Source organism: Bactrocera tryoni, chromosome 5 (genome assembly GCF_016617805.1).
Source record: "Bactrocera tryoni isolate S06 chromosome 5, CSIRO_BtryS06_freeze2, whole genome shotgun sequence".
Lineage (NCBI taxonomy): Eukaryota > Metazoa > Arthropoda > Insecta > Diptera > Tephritidae > Bactrocera > Bactrocera tryoni.
Window position 1 is genome coordinate 79,833,304 of NC_052503.1, and position 19,404 is coordinate 79,852,707.

General features: G+C 37.1%; 1 long non-coding RNA gene across 1 annotated transcript in view; it reads right to left on the reverse strand.

Moving 5' to 3' along the window:
• Positions 1-6,621: 6,621 nt before the first annotated feature.
• Positions 6,622-19,404, reverse strand: part of LOC120777414 — a 112,700-nt gene continuing 99,917 nt past the window's right edge. Inside the window, exon 3 of the long non-coding RNA XR_005705511.1 lies at positions 6,622-6,642. This is a non-coding gene — a long non-coding RNA (uncharacterized LOC120777414). The remainder of the gene's footprint in view (positions 6,643-19,404) is intronic.

Here is a 19,404-nt window from a genome sequence, read left to right on the forward strand (position 1 = left end):
TTGCTGGGTTGAAAAAAAAATTTAACCTAAGTGCCGCTTTGCATTTAACCCGCATTTTTATAACTTTATATTTCTATTTTTTATTGATTGCGAGCCGCGTGGAAATTGAACTGGAAGTTAATTCGTGAAAAATGCGGAAATGTGAAAGGAGCGGCAAAAGAAAGCTCAACAAGTAAATGTATGTATCTATTTTAATTATAAGTATTTTTACATTAACTAGAAAAAAGTTGTTGTCAAGAAATTTCGGGATTATGATTTTTTTATTTCGGGATTCCGAAATTATATAAGAAAATATAACAATTATAAGTCATTTTACGCTCACTAAAAAAGAGTTGCCAAATTTTTTCGAGAGTATAATTTTTATTTTTTATTTTAAATAAAAAATATGTTGCTAAGATTGTAATTTTTTTATTTCGGGATCCCGAAATTATTTTATTGTTTAGTTCGTTTAGTTGTATGGATGATTATTGAAAGTATAATAATAAAAAGTAAGTCGAAGAGTTTCAGATTAGACATATTCAATTTCGGGATCCCGAAATATACATATTTTAATGAAATTTATATTACTATATACATACATATGTATGTATGTATGTAGGTTTTTATTTAAAAAAATATACATATACATACATACATACATACATACATACATATATTAATTCTAAGTAATTTTACGTTAACAATTTAAATTAGTTAAAAATAGTACAAGATATACATATGAATGTATGTACATACATATTTTAAGTCGAGGAGTTTCGGGATTGCGTTCTCTAAATTTCGGTACCACGTAATATTTTTATAATATTAATATATATTATTAAATAAGTGGTTATTATGAAGAAAAGTTTAAGTAAAAAATATTCGGGATTGTTTCACAAAATGTCGGGATCCCGTAATCCGGTACGGAGATAATTAACTTTTAACACATTACATTAAACATATTTTATAACAAAATTTTAAAAATAACAAGATGACAAATTTCGGGATTATAGTCACAATTTTTCGGGATCCCTATTTTATTTTATAATTTTTATTTATTTCACTTTATAAATAATATAAATAATTAGTCGTACATTTTCAGTGTTGTAGTCACAAAATTTCGGGATTCCGAAATTCGGTTCGAGCATTATTAAACCACTGTGTTAAAGTAGCGTATACAAATTAATGCGCTCAATGTACATATGTATGTACAACCAGATTTCATCAGCAGTGTACATTTAGCAATAAAACAAGTAATTTCCTATCATTCATTGGTGGCGAAGGGCATAATTGGAAATGCAAGTCCAACTGTATATACGAGTGTGTAACATTGCAAAAACAAACACAACAGCGTCAGGTATACTCATCTAGAGTTGCATACTACAAAGTTCACGCCACATTGAAGGTCGGCGGATGTTGCGACATGCGGTGGCATGTGTTCACAGCTTCACGAATGCAATATTTGATTTCCGCGCCATTTTTTCTATACTCGCCACATCTCTCATTACCTCATTTGCAACGTGTTGCACACAATCACACATGCTGGCTGTATATGCGCGCTTGAAATGAGATCTCAATTTATTTTATTGCTTGTAATTTATGTGTTGCAATCAATATGCGTTCACTATTGTTTATGGAAATTAAGTTTTTACGCTTGAACAGAGCGCCAAAAGGAAATAGATAAGTTATGTAATTGTGAAAAGGTGGAATGGTAAATAACTGCTATTGAAATTACAAATACAAATTGCTTTGCGAACGCAAAGGATAAAGGAAATTGAAAGATGTAAGGCAGAAGTTTATGGCTGAAGCTAAGGGAAGGGCGGCCTGTTAGGCTTTACAGTGGGATATGTCTACAAGTCAGTATTTGTTGTAAAGTAGAAATAATCTTGATGCATATGGAGTTAACGGCGTATAAACATATATACTGTAAGGAAAAAACGACTCCAGTATTATTAACCAAATTGTGAGACCCTCGAATCAATATTTATACGTGAACCAAAAAATTGGATTGTTTTCCATAGCGAAAGACCGTCTTTGAAACGCTAACAGGGTTCTCTAAGTGATGTTCAATATAGAAACTTGTATGCTACCCGTAAAACTCTTCTAAAATTAAGTGCAAAACAACGACCCATCGATTGACTACCCTAGTTCTAGCACTAGACCTCGGTTGTACCTAGCTGAGCTGGTCGAGACCGCAAGATCCTTTCGGCTTACAGTAGAACGCAGGAGCTTTTCTGAATTACTTGCCATTAGCAAGGTTTATATTCCCGCAATCGTAGGTGTTCTTATAGAACATTTTCCAATAGGCATTTATGCGGTAAGACTAAAAATCTTAACGTACGTTAGTTAAAACTGTACGGAGGAAGGTGAGGTGGAAACAACCAGGTACTTTCTTCTGCTCTGTGCAGCCTTTGCATGACTGAGGTAGTTTTACCTTCGACGAATCAGGAGGCGTAACAGAAACAGATACTAGCCGTCTCATCATATTTATGATAGAATTCAAGCGCTTTGTCGATTTGTAAAGGTCTTATGATCTGATATACTATATACCAGTTTGAGATAATACAATCTAACCTTAACTAACCTAACCACCGGAACCAACAGAACTTGACTCCATAAAGCTCCGACAAATCTGTTCCGAGTTTGAATTCGAGATTTCGATTACAGAATTGATAAGAAACCTCATGCTAATCATATCTGTCCGTCTCTCTTATTTTTACTTATCGATTACACTGACTGCCTTCTATCAAATGCAATCTAAGGCGCTCAAAATCTGGCGACACTTTTCCTCAACTCAACTTTTTATAATTCATAAAGGCCCAGCAGACGCTATAAAAACGCAATTTATGTTTATAGAAAAAATCGCACCATTTTCTAAGCCCAAATTTTTAGCTATACATTTAGACTAGGTGCGTATTAACGGTACATTAAAAATCCCAAACACCTAAGTCGAAAGTCATAAAAATCGGCGAGAACAGCGTGTGTCCCGCCACCAGAAGCACTTTAGAGTGCTACTAAAAACGAAATTCCCTAAAAAAAAAGACAAGAATTATAATTGAAGACAAACACAAAAATTCAATCAAACCGATATGCCACAATCAACACAACCGCTGTTTGGCGCAACACCAGCGCAATTATCGGCCAACAGCGCTGCAACGGCAACATAAGGCACAAACGGCAGTTATAAATTTTTCGTGGATCGTTGCGTTCTTACTTTGGTCACCAAAGCCATCAACACCACACTCATATCATCAAAAGATAAGGATCTGGCGATGAAGTATCGAAACGACAAAATTAAAAAGATGTCGATATGCGCGTCCGACCAGCTCAGAAATTGGTGAGCAGACGCGCGAGGCGTGAGCTGAGCACACCTATCAGACAGCGGCGCAAAAACGCAATAAACCCGCAACACTTCTGGTGGTCCAGCAAAGCTGAGCGCTACAGAGGCGGCACACGTTTGAATGTCGCTGCTGGCTGCGCCAAGTTGTTGTTGTTGTTTGTGCGTGGCGACGGTGACACTCGGCACAGTTGGGTTGCATTTTAATTGAATTCAAATTGACTATATTTCGTGTATAAAACTGCCGCAAGGAATAAAACGAAATCAATGCAAAGGAGACGAGCATTGCCACGCATTGTTGGCGAGGCAAGCATAAAACAGCCAACAAAAACAATGTGCGGGGGGAGAAAACATTTCAAGGAATTTATGTGGAATTTTAAAAGCCTGACACACTAAAATGTCAAACGGAACGAGCATGTGGGCCCAGACAGCAAAAGGGTGCGCATATGTTATACACATATACCCACACATACATTCAAGCATACACAATTATTTATATGGCAAGAGTGGCGGCTAGCAAAGGGCCTTACAAATCCAATGAAAGCGAAGCATATGGAAATCATTTCATTACGCCTCACACACATGCAACAAACAGTGAAAAATTTGTTTGTTGCAAGTTTGCGGTGTGCGACACATGCAGACTGCATGTCGGCCATATATGTATACAACTTCAAAATACATATTTACATGTATGCAACCACTGGGATATGCGTCCAAACACCTACCTCTTTCGCTTTATAAATAGCTCTCTTATGCGCTGTGCGCCTGCGCAGACGCGTTGGAGTCACATGCGCTGTCCTATCTCTAGTTTATCCTTTATGCGCTACAATTCCGACATTAAGATTTAGATAATGCACTTACATACCCATACGTTTACGTACATGTTGCGTAGTCTTATGGCCACATTACACTAAATTATCGAATGCATAAATTTGGTTGGTCGGAAAAGAAATGTTAGCCGGTTCGGAAATCACCAGTCATTTGTGTGTAAATTCAAATTAAAAATTATTCTTTGTATAGCAAACTGTTTAAAATAATAAAGATAAACAAATTATGCTTAGTTTGTGGAGTGAACTGGTTGCACTACTTTGTGATAGGAAGGAAATGCTGTTAAATGTACTCCGGGACTATTTACAAGTAAATAGAACGAGTTTTCACTATGGAGCAAAAGGAGGGAAAGGAAAAAGATATAGCGCACTAATTGGTAAGGAAACGATGTTTTCTAATCCATTAGCAGCAAGTTAATTAACCGCAGTGTGCTCGCTAGCCTTTCAGGAAGAGATAAGAATTAAATAAAAATCGGTTTGAGGTATTATAACAGGTCAAGCTGCCTGACACAGAGCTGACACTACTATAATTAAATCCATAAGATTTTTAGTGAGCGCTAACCTTCATAAAATAAAATCTGATATGGAAGGAGTTTTGACCTCTACTTTTTCATTGGCACTACTATCGTTGGCTGGTAGGCCGAGGACACAAAGCTTCGCCACTTGCCTCTATCCTTTGTGAGGTCAGTACCTAAGGGCTTGAACAGTTTTAGTTCGAATTGGGCAATTTTTATGCATACGGTCAATTGCTTCTTGTTTTGTATTCTGTAAAGTGAAAGTTTCAAATGGAATTTAAAAATCGTCCAATGGTCTGATTATGCCCATCTACGAACTTATAATTTTTTTTTTGTACCAAGGAACTCGCATACTAAGTTTCATCAAGATATCTCAATTTTTACAGTTAACACAGACAGACGGACAGACAGACAGTCACCCGAAATTCAACTATTCTCGCCGTCCTGGCCATGTATACATATATAACCTTTTATCTAATGTGATTAGTTTCAGGTGAACAAACTATTATACTCCGTAGCAAAAGGTAGCAAGAGTATAAAAATCTTTGATAATTATATTTTGAATTTGTTTAGACATAAGTTGTTACTAAAATTCCTTCAGATTGCGTGAAATGTTGCATACCCTATATATTTAATTCAAAAATGTATTATATTAATAAGAACAAAAAGCAATATATGTTAATAACAAACAAAAGAAAATGTTTTCTAATTGTATAAATTCAAGAAAATTTAATTAAAATATTATTTGCACTTTCAGTTTGCTTAATATATTTTTTATATGTACATTAGAGCGGGTCGATTGACAGGGAGCCATAAAACAGAAAAAAAACGTGTGTGTGGGAAATTTTTTACGGCTGATTCTGAACAACTTTGCTTTAGGAATATGGGTCGAAAACTGTTTTTTAGGGATTTTAGAGATATCTCAAGGAATTTTAATTAATAGGTGCGATTTGGTATTATGTATATTGATCATTTATGGGAATCATCAAGATCGGACAACTACATCATATACTATTTCCCACACAATTATTTAAATTTTTAAACACCATCTTAAAAATCGACCCGCTCTAATTTACATACAGACAGCAATGTATTGTAAACAAAAATAAATTGTACATATATGTAGGTATGTATATAAATTTGAAATAACTTGGTTACAAACTCACCCTTTCTAAACATGCCTTGGCTACGTATACATATGTATTACACGACGCGCTTTTTTTATAAAACTATCGCACTTAATACCCGACACACGCGACGCAAGCGAACCGAGAACCGCACAAAATACCGACGCACATTCTACACACACTCACGAACTAACCCGAATACTCACTTAAGGTATTTGCACCATACTATATATTCATAATTTCGAGGAACATAACGCACTACGACTTTCACGACACTATTTTTTGCATTTATTAACGATTCTAACTTTATTTTAAATAAAATCACAATTTAAAAAATACTTTTTACTAATTTTAACAAATATTCGCGACTTCAGTCAAGCATCCCGTGTGCTCTCACTCACTACCACTTGTGACTAATATTGCATTCCTCAATTGGAATTATTCAGTTGATTTCCCTTAATTTCGCATTCCAGTATTCTCGAAAATTCGAAAATTCGAAACTCTTCTTAGATCTGTCACAACTATTGATTAACTATTATTATATGCATAATATTTCAAGGTCAGCTTCGATGTTCGAACATTAAAAATTCGCAACAACAATGCACACAATCAAAGCGTCACTCATTTCCATTTCTGAATGATGCGCATGCAGCTAATATCCCTCCGGAGCACACAGCTTAGTCACGTACTTAGGAATGTATGAGTGTGTGTATGCGAGCCCTTTGCACAGCATTCATTTACAGGTGTAACATTGATTGAAGTAAGAGCGCATAGCTGATGAAGAGAGCTTTCAAAGCGCAAGTGAACTTATGGAAATGCAAGTTGCTGGAAGTTCTGCCGTCTCAGATTTAGGATGCCTGTTGGAAAGAAATGTTAAGAGATCAAAATTTTAGTGAAGTTAAGACTTTAATATTATTTTATGTAAAATACCATTACATGAAAGGAGAATGAGTTTAATTATTTTATGCAGTAGGAGAGAATTATGTATAATAATGAGAACTACATACATAAATACTGAGATAATACCTAAAAAGAAGAGTAAGTTGTGAGTAAGTAATAAAATGTAAGAATATACTAAAATTAGAATTCTATAAGGAGGCCACTGAGCTTTGGCAAAGCAAAAAGAGCCTGAAAAAGAAAGAGGGAAAGATATTTTGTGCTTCAGAATGGGTCTAAGTAATGGGTCTAATTAAAAGGTGAGATTTAAGTTTAGCTGAATATGTGAGAATTACTTCATAGCTTGCAATATTCAATAAGAAAAGCCAAAAAGATCAGCTAATCAGAGATAGTAATCATTGGTATTAAAAAAATTGTCATCATGATCGATGTAAGCCTTTGAACTTGATCTTAGTCATATTTATCATTTGTCCTTGTCTAGTTTCAGCTGAGAAAATAGATACATATCTATGCCGAAATCAAATTTTACCTAATAGCTGCATTAACCAACTTTTCTACCAACACATGTCCTTTGATTTACTGCTTTTGTATTTGAAACAAAATCCTGCTACGAATTCACTGTATTTCTAAAAAATCATTATAATTCAAGGAAGTCTCCTGAGAATTTATCCAAACCTACTTGAAAATTCAAACACACTCATTTCGGCCACCATTAATCACAACTAATATACCCATTTGGCTGAGCAATTTATTTCGCCACTTCCGCTATCAATAATCTAATAAGCAGATTGATAAACGCCACATAGAAAACTCCTAGAAATATGCTGATAATCTGAAATAAAAACCCATTAGCCAAATCAATTGCTGGCATCTCTTCAGCGCCAGTTTGATTTACAGCGCAGTTAGCTAACGGTTTTAGCTAACTCAATTCAATTTCTATGCGTCCTTGAGGCGTAGAAAGGAAGTGCGCTTTTTATACCCCTCAACGTATTGATTTATAGTATTAAAGACTGATGCAGTTTTTGCTAAAATTTTAAGTATAGTAATGTTTTCTTTTTTAAGTTCAGTTATCAATACATACATTTGTTCAGATTGAATTACTTTCGAGAATTGAAAATCGAAAAGGGGCGAGATCTCTCGGACCGGTAAATGAAAGGATAATGCGAATTATATTTTCTAGGCAAACCAATTTTTAAGAATAAATTGTACTTGTATTTGTCTTAGTAATGGTTTTGGTAATGGCATTAGCAATCTCATTCCGATTTTATTGTAGTAATGGTAATCGTATCAGTAATTGTTTTAAGTTAGGTCTTGGCATTCCTAATCGTAATCATAACCTAAGCATCTAAATATATGTGGTATTTTAATGGTATTGGTAATCCTTATAGGTATGGGAGTTCGTACCATATTTTGGATTGGATAGATAACCCCTAAAACAGTAATGATTGGACAAAATTTTATATTTTACCATATCTCCATATTCGGAATAGATTGGTATTATACTGGTATTTATAAAGGTAATGGAAAAGTAGTTGTACTGGAAATAGTAAAGCAAATAGAATAGTAATGGTTAGGTAAATAATTATATTTTATCTTCCATTTCCGCAATAATACGAGTTATGGTTTAGTAATGGTAATGGTAAAGTAATTATAATGCCATTACTCATTATTAGGCCAAAAATATATATTGTGTTTGCCACATTTGTAATATTACTAGTATTGGTAATGGTAATTGCAAAGAAATTGTACTTAGAAGATTACTGGTAAAGTAATTATACTTGGAATAGTAGTTCGATTAGGATAAGAAGAATTGTTAATTTTATTTTACATATTTGTAATAATTCCAGTATTTGTATTGATAATGGTAAAGTAATCGTAATGGGAATATAATAGTGAATAAAAGTAATGGTATGACAAAAAATTTTATTTAATCCTCCCTATGCGCTATAATACCTGTAATGGTAATGTTAATAGTAATGGTAAAGTAAGCTTACTTGGAACAGTATTGCGAATAAAAGTAATGATTAAGCAACAAATATATTTTCCATATTTTCCATAATAGCAGTATTGGTAATAGTAATGGTAATGGTAAAGTAATTGTGCTTGGAATAGTATTGATAGGAAAAGAGTAAAAATTAGAAGAAAACTATATTTAATTTTCCATATTTTTAATAATACCAATATTGGTAATAGTAATGGTAATGGTATAGTAATTGTGCTTGGAATAGTAATGCTGGAAAAGTAGTGATTAGACGAAAAATATAACTAATTTTGCTTATTTGAAATAATATTAGTATTGATAATGGTAATGGTAATAGCAAGTATTGGTAATAGTAACGGTAATGGTTTAGTAATTGTACTAGAAAAAGTAATGCTGGACAAGTACTGATTAGACAAAAAATATAACTAATTTTCCATATTTGATACAATATAAGTATTGGTAATGGTAATGGTAATCGCAAAGGTATTTAAATGTATATTAGGCATAGTAATAATGTACAATAGCACTAGCAATAACAGTGAAATGATTAAAAATTACTTATATCTCATTCGCTTTTTAAATTTCCGGCGTGATCGCAGCCTGTGACGTTCTTAACCATTTTATCACATCACAGTACTGCATAACTTACTTGCATAATTGATTAGTGCAAGTTGAGCAAGCAGCATTCGACTTGTCTATCGGATATCCTTCTTTTAAATTTACGAGTACTTCTTCGTACAAATGTGTGCGTGTCTCTGAGTTTTTAATATGTAGAACGGCGCACAAGAGCTGTCAATTGAAGAAAAGTGCAATATGTGAGAAGAAATCTACACATAGTCATTCACATATCTATAAGTATAACTACAATTGTTTATTATGGCAAGTGAACAGGCCATGTTTCACTGCAAACCGTTAAAATTTATCATGATTATGGTGAGTATAGTTTCTAAAAGAGTGTGGGAAACGAACCAAGGACAATGATGGCCGGTATGCTTTATACCAATACAACGTCAATTGCACTAGTCCGCAGGCATCTCCTCTTAAAACTAGCACTCGCATGCACACGTGTTGCTCCTTCCAACACTTGCCACATTGGCATGCCGCTCACGTACACAGCCGCCGGGCGCACATTGTCATTTATTTGCTAACTTAAGATTTGCTTTTAAACAATTTCCTTGTTGCGTTTTAGAGCATTTCCGCCGTGATATTGCCATTAACCTACCACATAACATATTTTCAATTTCTCACTATACGCGCTGCTCTATGGTGTATGGTGTTGAGCTTGACTGGTGTGTCTTAGCCCCGCGCCTCGCGCTCAGCTGCTTGACTCGTGGTTGTGTATTAGTTGCCAGCAACAAAAACAACAGAAACTTCATCAGAGACATTTTACCATATTTCACCTGCGCGCAATGAGCTAAACGAGTCAGCAGCGTCGCTGCCAGATTGCAGAGTGGAAACTGAAGTCGCGTCGAATATGCCAAAGTGGCTATTTGATGTGTTCAGTTGCACAATTTTACGCCATCTTCCTGCTTTTTTTTGGCCGCCAACTACTTAGCAGTCAGCCACAAGCATCGCAGACGGTGTTGCGGCATGCCGTACGTGCTTGTAGCAAGTGTGAAAGGGTGTATGCCGCTCACCTGGTGGTGTGGCGTATGGCTGCTGCACAGAAATTCTCAATTTTTTCGCGTCCTTATAGCTGTGTGTACATCCTTCGCTGTGGTAATGGATGTTAGTAATTTTCTAAAGGATTTCTTACCAACCTCAGCCAGCAGCTAAATGGCTGTAAGAGGAAGCCGACAAGCATTTCGTAGGTATTACGTTATGTGCAACGTGCCGCCACGTTCGCAACGTGTGTTGGCGCGGTAACGCTCATGTTGTTGTAGAAAAATTGAATATTCTGTTCAAAAATTGTGGATTTCTACGAAGTTGAGATCATAAATTTTCGACTGTTGCTAGTCTCCGCTTGCCAATAACTGCTGAGAAAGCAAGAAGGGTCGGTAAATGGATGATAGTTGTTAATTCAGCTGATAAAGTAAAGTCACAGACTGCGAGTTTCATTTTTAAAGACTTTCTGCTTGTATTGGAACCTAGTTCGTCTAAAAAAGCTACCTCATCTTTATGCCAACACACCGTGAGTTCTTCATTAGAGCAGACGATAGGCACACCTTAGGAATTCTGGCCGAGTGCACTCAACTTTTTTCCTCCACAAGAAAGTTTCTCTATATATAGTCTTTCGAAAGCGCAAAAGGCATACTTTTTTCTATCCTTGTTCAGATCTAAAACCGGCTGTGAGGACAACAGAGAAACCGTCTTTCTCTGCTACTCACAGTACCTGTTTATAGTAACTGTACCTGGATCAAACCCAGTTACTACCGAATAGAAACCACTATTACTGAAAGAAAATTTGAGTTTTGGTTATAAAATGGTTATAATTTTGGTTATAATTTGGTTAAAAACGGTTATAATATTGGTTATATATTGGTTATATATTGGTTATATGTCGGTTATAATATATTTGGTTATAAATTGGTTATATCTGAAAGCGGCAGCTGAAAAATAATGCTACATACATACATATATTTAACATGATGTAGCGAATCGTAAGCAATAAAAAAATCAATTTCGATTTTTTTGATAATACGTTGCTTTGCATTTTAGGTGACGATTTACTGTTATACTGGAAGTATTTTTTTAAAGCTAACCTAATTTAAGGGGAATAAAATTGTGTAAATAATTTTTTTTTTATTTTTTTTATGTTTTTTTTTTGTACATACCACAAGATTAATTTCTTGAGCTTACTTCTGGCGCGAACTTGTACTACTTTTTCAGCGATAAAACTGTCTGCTCAAATAGCAAACCCATCACTCTTTCTAAGCAACTTACGCACAAGGCACACGCACTCAAGTGAACACGGATATACGCACATATGTATGTATGTATGTATATCTAAGCATAAAATTGACTAGCCATTTGCGCCCCACTCACGTAACACCTTTAACCGAATTAAAAATCAGTTAATCAACGAAAAAAAATATCCAGAGCTTACAGTTAAAGAATCAAAGTTTGTTTTAAAAATAAAATAAAACTCGAGCAAAACTTAAAAGCAGACGAAAGAGCGTAGTTTTTATTTTATTTTTATTATTTTCTCAGTTTTTCACCCGCTCACTTTTTTATTGCCGCAATTCTGTTTCGGATAGCCGCTCGAGTGACCGCAATAACCATAAATATTACGAAGCACTAAAGCATTGACATTCAATCCACTTAGTTGCCACCAAAAGTTGTTATTGTTTGTATGCATGCAGTGTGTAGTGTGTGGTAGTAGGGCGGTCATTAATTGTGGCAACAACACGGCTGCAGCGACTTAAAAGTGTTGTGGTAAATACATAACTGATACATACCCAAATGCTTACGTTCACACACAAACCTATATACATATGTACATATATACATATATGTATGTATAAGCTAGCTTGTTGTTCTGTGAGGCGTCATTTATTGCCACAATCACGCGCTGTTTTTGTTGTAGCCAACAGCCATTTGGTCACTTAAATTTCTACTCTAAATATGCGCATTAGTGGGTACATGTATCGCATAAATTCACGAAATTAACCGAAAATCGTGTTGCGCATGAAACTGAGCTTTGCTGGCCTTAATAGTAGCTGGTGTTGTGGGAGTTGTTGGCTTAATGTTTTAATTATTGTTCTTATAACGGCATGGTAAATGAATACTTTAAAGAAATGTCAAATAAATAAGCTCAAAATCGATTTTTCAGTGACCTTTTCCCAAGCTTAAGCTGCGGCTTTCTTTTAGTGTAGTAAACGTAAGAGATTTGTGAGAATATCGACTGAAGCGTATACAAATGATATCTACTTCCAACCTCTAGAAAATGGAGTAGAGCATGTCCCCTCCGGTATTATAACGCAGGACAAACTATTTTGGGCACTTAACGGCTCCCAATTGTTTAAATTTGCTTGTATGGACGCTTTTTTCTCAGCTATAAGGCCGAACGTATCAACAGTCTCGGCTACTTAAGGCTTGACTATGGTCTATTCTTTGGTGAGACGATCATATTCATAGTGAGTGTGGATCATATTCATACCAAAGGCGGAGAAAGGAGTCCCCTTTTATTCGGAAAAATGTAGACCAATCAATCGAACCTCATTCCTTCAGAAGACACTCGGAAGATTCTAGATGCCTACATTAGGGAAAATATTCTTATAAGTTAAACTGCGAAGGGTAGACCGACTAAGACTGCACTACATTCGTTGACCTTAAATATTAGCAAAGCTTTAGAGCATAAGGAATATGCCTGGGGCTGCTAACGAAGCTACCACCATTACCGCTTTCGTCGGTTCTTCGAAATGAAAACGGATCAGCAACAAACCTGGATTTTCATGAGGCAAAGGACTGTGAGCTCGGTTTTATTCCAGATCAAAAATTACTTCCTTTTAAACTAGTAAAGCTCGACTTGTTATAATATAGGTCGAAAATCGTTTTTCACTGCTCTTACCGTCTTAAGACCAGTTTGTCAATATCGGCCAGTATTAGGTTGGGTAAGCTTAAAAGATCGAACCAAAAACGGCTTCCAGTTGGACAGATCGTCCATTGTGATACCTAAATACTCCTGAGTATTGTTCGAAGCTACCATAGAAAGCGCTTTGAACATGCCACAGATTAGTTAAACTGGCGAATATCGCTTCCGTCTACTTAATCACGCTTGCTGAAGATATAACTGTCAAGACATTTAAACTTTAGTCTTGCAAAAACTGAAAAATGGAGTAGAAAATGCCTGGATGTTTCAACCTTTATTTCCTCCATATAACTTTGACAGTTCGAGGTCGGTTATATTCTTTCGTTATAAAATTAACTTCAGTACCACAGAACCTATTAAGCTTTACTTGGATTTGGCAATACTTTCCAGCAAAGCGACCGCTTTCAATCGCCATCCGAACGGGTACAGACGCAGATCGCACAATGGATTAAGAATCACAATCACTTAAGAATCCCACACTTTCCAATCAAGCACGAAATTATATTTCATCGCATTTGCAATTAGCTACCGGGACTTAAAGCAAACAAAAAACGAATTACCGATGTCTACGATAATTATCGACTTCCAATCAAAGGTATTTCAAACTCGTACTAGTTGCAATGCGAAGAGCGAGGGGTTGCCTATAACCTAATGCCATATCTCGCGCAATCAGCTAACGGTTCAGCTTGCACTAAGCTAACTGGGTAATTGTGTTTGTGTTTGTGTGGGCATTAGAGCGGGTTAATTTACAGGAATACAACTGTACAACTTTGCCTGAGAGACCAAGGATCTAAACCGGGTTTGGAGCGCGCGATTGTTGGACGAAATTTATTGGGGATCATAAAAATTTGTTCATCAGGTTTTGAGATATCAAAATGAAATTTAATACGCAGAAGTATTTGATAATATATTCATTGTTAATAGGAAACCGTCAGATCGGACAACTATGGTAAGTCACATATCTCCCATACAACCGATTATTCTGTTTTTTAAACTTCGCCTTAAAAATCGCTGGCTCGAAGGTTTTAGACTGGCTTTGTCTTATAAGACAAAGGAATCATTCTGTTCCCACGACAGTCGGGTCTACGTAACCGGAACGGACCCAGATCTTTTTATCCGGTCAAGGACTATCAACTCGGCAGTATTCTGCCACTCCAACAACAACAAAGTTGTACAGAATTGTCCTTAAAACATTTCCCGCAAACGCGATTTTATGGTAAAAATAGACCCGCTCTAATGTACACACACACACTCATATATACCTATTGGCGTTTGCATGTGAGTATTAACTCGGGTTTCAACAAAAAATCTCATCGATTATCAGCAACACTTCTAATAGTTGTTAACGTTGTTGTTTTTAATGAAACAACATAGCACATGTAGTATGCAGCAAGCAGCATTAACGTGCCACAGCGCGTCCAAAGCAAAAGGTGCGAAGAAAAACCAGCAGCAGGCAGCGTGATGTTGCGCGCGTTGCAACAACGAAATGCCATTTGCATACACGTACTCGCTTGTATGTATGGTTTAGCGCGTCGCCGCTGCCGTTATTTCGTCGTGGCAGTCTGCCGCATGCAACAGGCGCACTAAATTACAATCAAATCAGGCAATTCATTGCAATTACCACCTCAGCAACACATTACCACAAATTGCCGTCTGGCGCTACCCTGCGCCTTTTGTTGTTTGTGTTGCTCTTGCAACACTGGCTGCTGCTCGGCGCTGTTGCAGCCAGCATTTGCGCTCAAGGTGGCGGCTTTTCGGCGCTCACTATAGAAGTTGCAGATGGCAGCGCAAGATAAGCGTGGTTGCAAGCAATTTTTTCGCTGCAACAACAGCAGCAAACACACACACAGACACGCAAGCATATGACGCTTGTCGCTGGTATTGATTGAATATATTGTTTTTAGCCGGTGCGTATGTGTTGCAAGTTGAACATTAACAACATTAGAACGCGTCTGCTGGGTCAAATGCAACACAAAGCAGCAACAGCAGCAACAACAACAATAATAAGAGCCGCTTGCCTGCATTGCCAAGTGCATAACATTGTAGTTGCACGTATTTCTTGTTCTTGCCGCTTGTTATTTTAATGTACGCTTCCTTACGTGTTTGCTGCCGTCCGCGCTGCTGCCAAGCTATGCTGTGGCATGCCGTGCTATGCAAGTGGCGATGCGATTGTCGCGATTGCGATTACGCTGGCGATAATGCGCCGCTGCAAAAGCGCGCTGTTATCAACGTGCGCGCATCTGACGCATGTACTTGTGGCACAAAAACACAAGCACAGTTGAAAACATGTTTACCCACATACACATGTACATTTGTAGGCACTTATGTGCAGATATATATCTGCCAAACAAGCTACAACAAAAGCAAGTGCCGCGCGGCAAGGCTACTCTACTTCACACGCATGCAGGCCGCTTGCCGTGTATGTATGAATGTGTGTATATAAATTTGTTTTTATTTGATTACACTTTACAAGTGTAAATTTGTCGATCTTACTTCTGCCGTGGCTTTATTTGTATACACATTAATATTTATTTATATTGTGGCCTGTGTGGCAAGTTCAAAAGTTGCGCACACGCGTAAGCGCACAAGATACACTGCCGCAGATAAGCAGTTATCTTGATAAAGCAAACCAAAACAAGAGCCACAAACAATACATAAAAACAAGCAGTCGAAACTGCAACAATAACAACAATAAGATTTGTCTTGTAGAATACTTAACACGGTTACAAAGAGCAGTTAAACCAATAAAGCGCGCTGGTGTAATGTGGCAATGTCTTTGTTGTTGCAAATCTGGTTATCTCTCTTCCTCAATTAGGCGAGTAATCATAACAGGTCAAATGAAAAGTCATTTGACACATAGATGGCGCTACTAGAACTAAATCTGCATGATTTTTAGTTAGCCCTCACCTTCAAAAGACGCTTGTAAGAGTTTGACAGCTGTCAGACCATTCGTTCGTAAATTCTATCATTTTAAGTGAGGCAACTGTTGTTATTATGAAAAAAATTGATAAAAAGGAATTTCACGCGTTGATAAAATATTGCCTTTTGAAGGGGAAAAATACAATTGAATCCAAAAATTCGCTTGACTATGAGTTTCTGGACACTTTTACAAGAAAAACAGCTATCAAGGAATGTCATGCTAAGTTTAGACGTGGCGAAATGAGCACCGATGACGATAAAGACAGTGGTCGCCCAAAAGCTGTTGTTACCAACGAAAACATCAGAAAAGTCCACAAAATAATTTTGGATGACCGTAAAGTGAAGTTGTTCGAGGTAGTACGCACTCTAAAGTTATCAACTTAATATGAACATCATATCATTCACGAATATTTGAGTACGAAAAAGCTCCGTACAAAATGAGTGCCGGGCGAGCTCACTTTTGACCGAAAACAACGACGAGTTGATGATTCGGGGCAGTGTTTGAAGAAGTTGAAGCGTAATAAACTCCAATTTTGCGTCGATTTGTGATAACGGATGAAACATGGCTACATAATTCTACTCCGAAGTCCAATCACCAGTCATAAGAGAGGACCGTATGCAATAAACCCGCTCCAAAACGTGGAAAAACGCAACAGTCGGCTGGCAAAGTTATAGGTAAACTGTCTGTATTTGGGTAATATGTCCCAGCAAGTGAAGGTGCTAAATCTTGAAATACCACTGGCTCTTCTCCCAAGAGACAGCATTACCAAAAGGACAAACTCCACTAGGAAGTTCACAGTTTCCTTTAGCAGCAAAGTTGCATGGAATGATACCATTATCCACCTACTGCTTAGGAATAGCATAATCAAGAGGTACACCGACGACTCGAAAACGTTGGAGGGAATTGGTGCTGGAGTCGTAGGACCCCGTATCAAACTCTTCATACCCATGAGAACTTTTCTGTTCAAATATCAGACAGAAGTCTTGGTTATAAGTCGCTGTGTAGAGATAAGCCTTCAACGCAACTATAACAACGGAATTTCGCCATACTCAGTTATAGTCAAGCGGCACTTAAAGTGATCTTGGCTGTAAGATTAAATTGCTACTGGTGCAAGAGTGTATAGAACGACTGAATAGTCTATCAGTTCGTAACCAATTACTTATCTGGGTGCCCGATCATAAGACTATAGCCGGGCATGAACTGACTGACGAACACGCCCACCCTACAGCTTCCACGAAAATACCATAAAGAAGCTAATCTGCAAGAAGGCAAAAGTAGGCAGGTAGTATTATTGGTAACAACTTCCTGACATGCACCAGGCAAAGTTGCTAATCGATGGTTTAAAAACGTAATCAATCTCCCAAGGGACAAATTCCAACTATTTATCGCTTTCTATACTGCCCATTTTAACCTCAAGTAGCACTTATTTAACATGAGCCAAGCCTTTTATGCAAACTGCCAGCTCTGTGACACGAAGCCAGAAACTCCAGAACACCTGTTGATATACTTCAGGGCAGTCTGCAGACGCCGGACTAAGGCTCTTGGATTCAGGTTTTCGAAAAGGGATTTCATTGCCTCTATGGCACCCAGCAGTATATATGACCGTCGAATTTTACTTATTTCTAGCAAATATTCACTGTTTTGGCCTTTTATATTGACGGTCACAGCCCATTTCTGAGCTTACTACACACACTTGCCGGCTGGACGCCAGAGTTTTGGAATTTAATTCCTTTAGAACTAAAACTGAAGCAAAGAATCGCAATCGCTATTACCGTTAGAGGCCTTTCAGTCGTGTGAATCAAAGGCTTTGAGCATGCTAACCTATCCATAGGTTATAAAGAAGAGATTTCAGGAAATGATTATTATGGTGAGCAGTTTAGAGAAGATCATTAAAGTGAAAGTACTTTGAGACAAAAATTTCTTAACTTTATTGGATGAAAAAATTGGCAGAAGATGAACGACAATAAGAAGAAGGAATGATGCATTTCCACCAAATTTTGTCCACAACAAAAGAGTTGGGGGCAAATAATTATCGACCAAACTAATATTTTGCTATAACAGCCATAAAAATGCGCTAAGAAATAATATGCTTGTTAATGAGCGAAAAATTGCCAAGCTACTTGCAACATCACCGCTGTGGCATACAAATACCATAATGTGCAACAACGCCGACTACACTTATGGGCATATAAGAAGATGCACGTGATCGCAACACCAAGCATGTGCATGTGGTAAGTGACGTTGCCACCGACCATCTTCTGCTCTTCCTGCTTCTCTTCACCTCTCCCCGCAAACAGCAGCGCATTGGTTGCATTTTATATTCGTTACTATTGCTGCCACAGTGGCACGTTGCGGTGTGTTATGCTGTTAAACATGAGAATTTTAAGCAGCTACTTATCTACATACACACATGTTGTTGCAACACCGCCAAGTCCAACACTTGACGAGTCAGTCAACGTCTGCCGCTGTCTGCGGCGGTGATTGCAGCACAACTGTATGTCCGTCCGTATGACATTAGCATAAGCATTTGCTGCGTTTTTGTTGTTGTTGCTTGCTGCGAGTTGGCGTTGTTGTTGCTAGTTGGTGGTGATAGTAGCAGCAGCAACAGTACTAATATGCATGTCATGCCACGTGATTCTTTTTGCAAGACAAGCACATGCCTGTTGTTGTTGTTCTTATTGTTTTAAATGTGCAATGTTGCAAATGAAATTGCTGTTTATGCGTTGGTGTAGCTTGTGCTGCAATCTTTTTATGCGCATATCATGTAGAAAAATGCATGTGTCCTGCGTGGCATGCAACAACTGCCTGCCGTCTAACAAGTGTACAACAATGTGTTGTTGCGTGAAAAAGAAGTAGTGAAATGGCGGCGCTTGGCAGAATGTGTGTGAGATATATGTGTGAAATTGTGTATAAAATTATTTTGTTAATGAAAATTAATACAAACTGAAAAGTGAATTAATTTTTTAAATTAAAAGTAGAAAGTTAATTATTTTTTATACCCTGCACGCGGTATATTAAGTTTGCCATGCAGTTTGTAACAACAGGAAACGTGGAAGACCCTATAAACTATCTATATAAATGATCAGCGTGACGACTCAGCGGCTTCAGCGTTAGTCATGTTCGTCTGTTAGTCTCTCTGTCCCTCTATCAGTATATAGCTGAATTAGTCCATCAGTTTTTGAGCTATCGATCTGAAACTTTGCATATGTCCTTTTTTCAGCATTAAGCTGCTCGTTTCTCGGAATGGTCGATATCAGACGACTATAGCATATAGCTGCCATACAAACTGA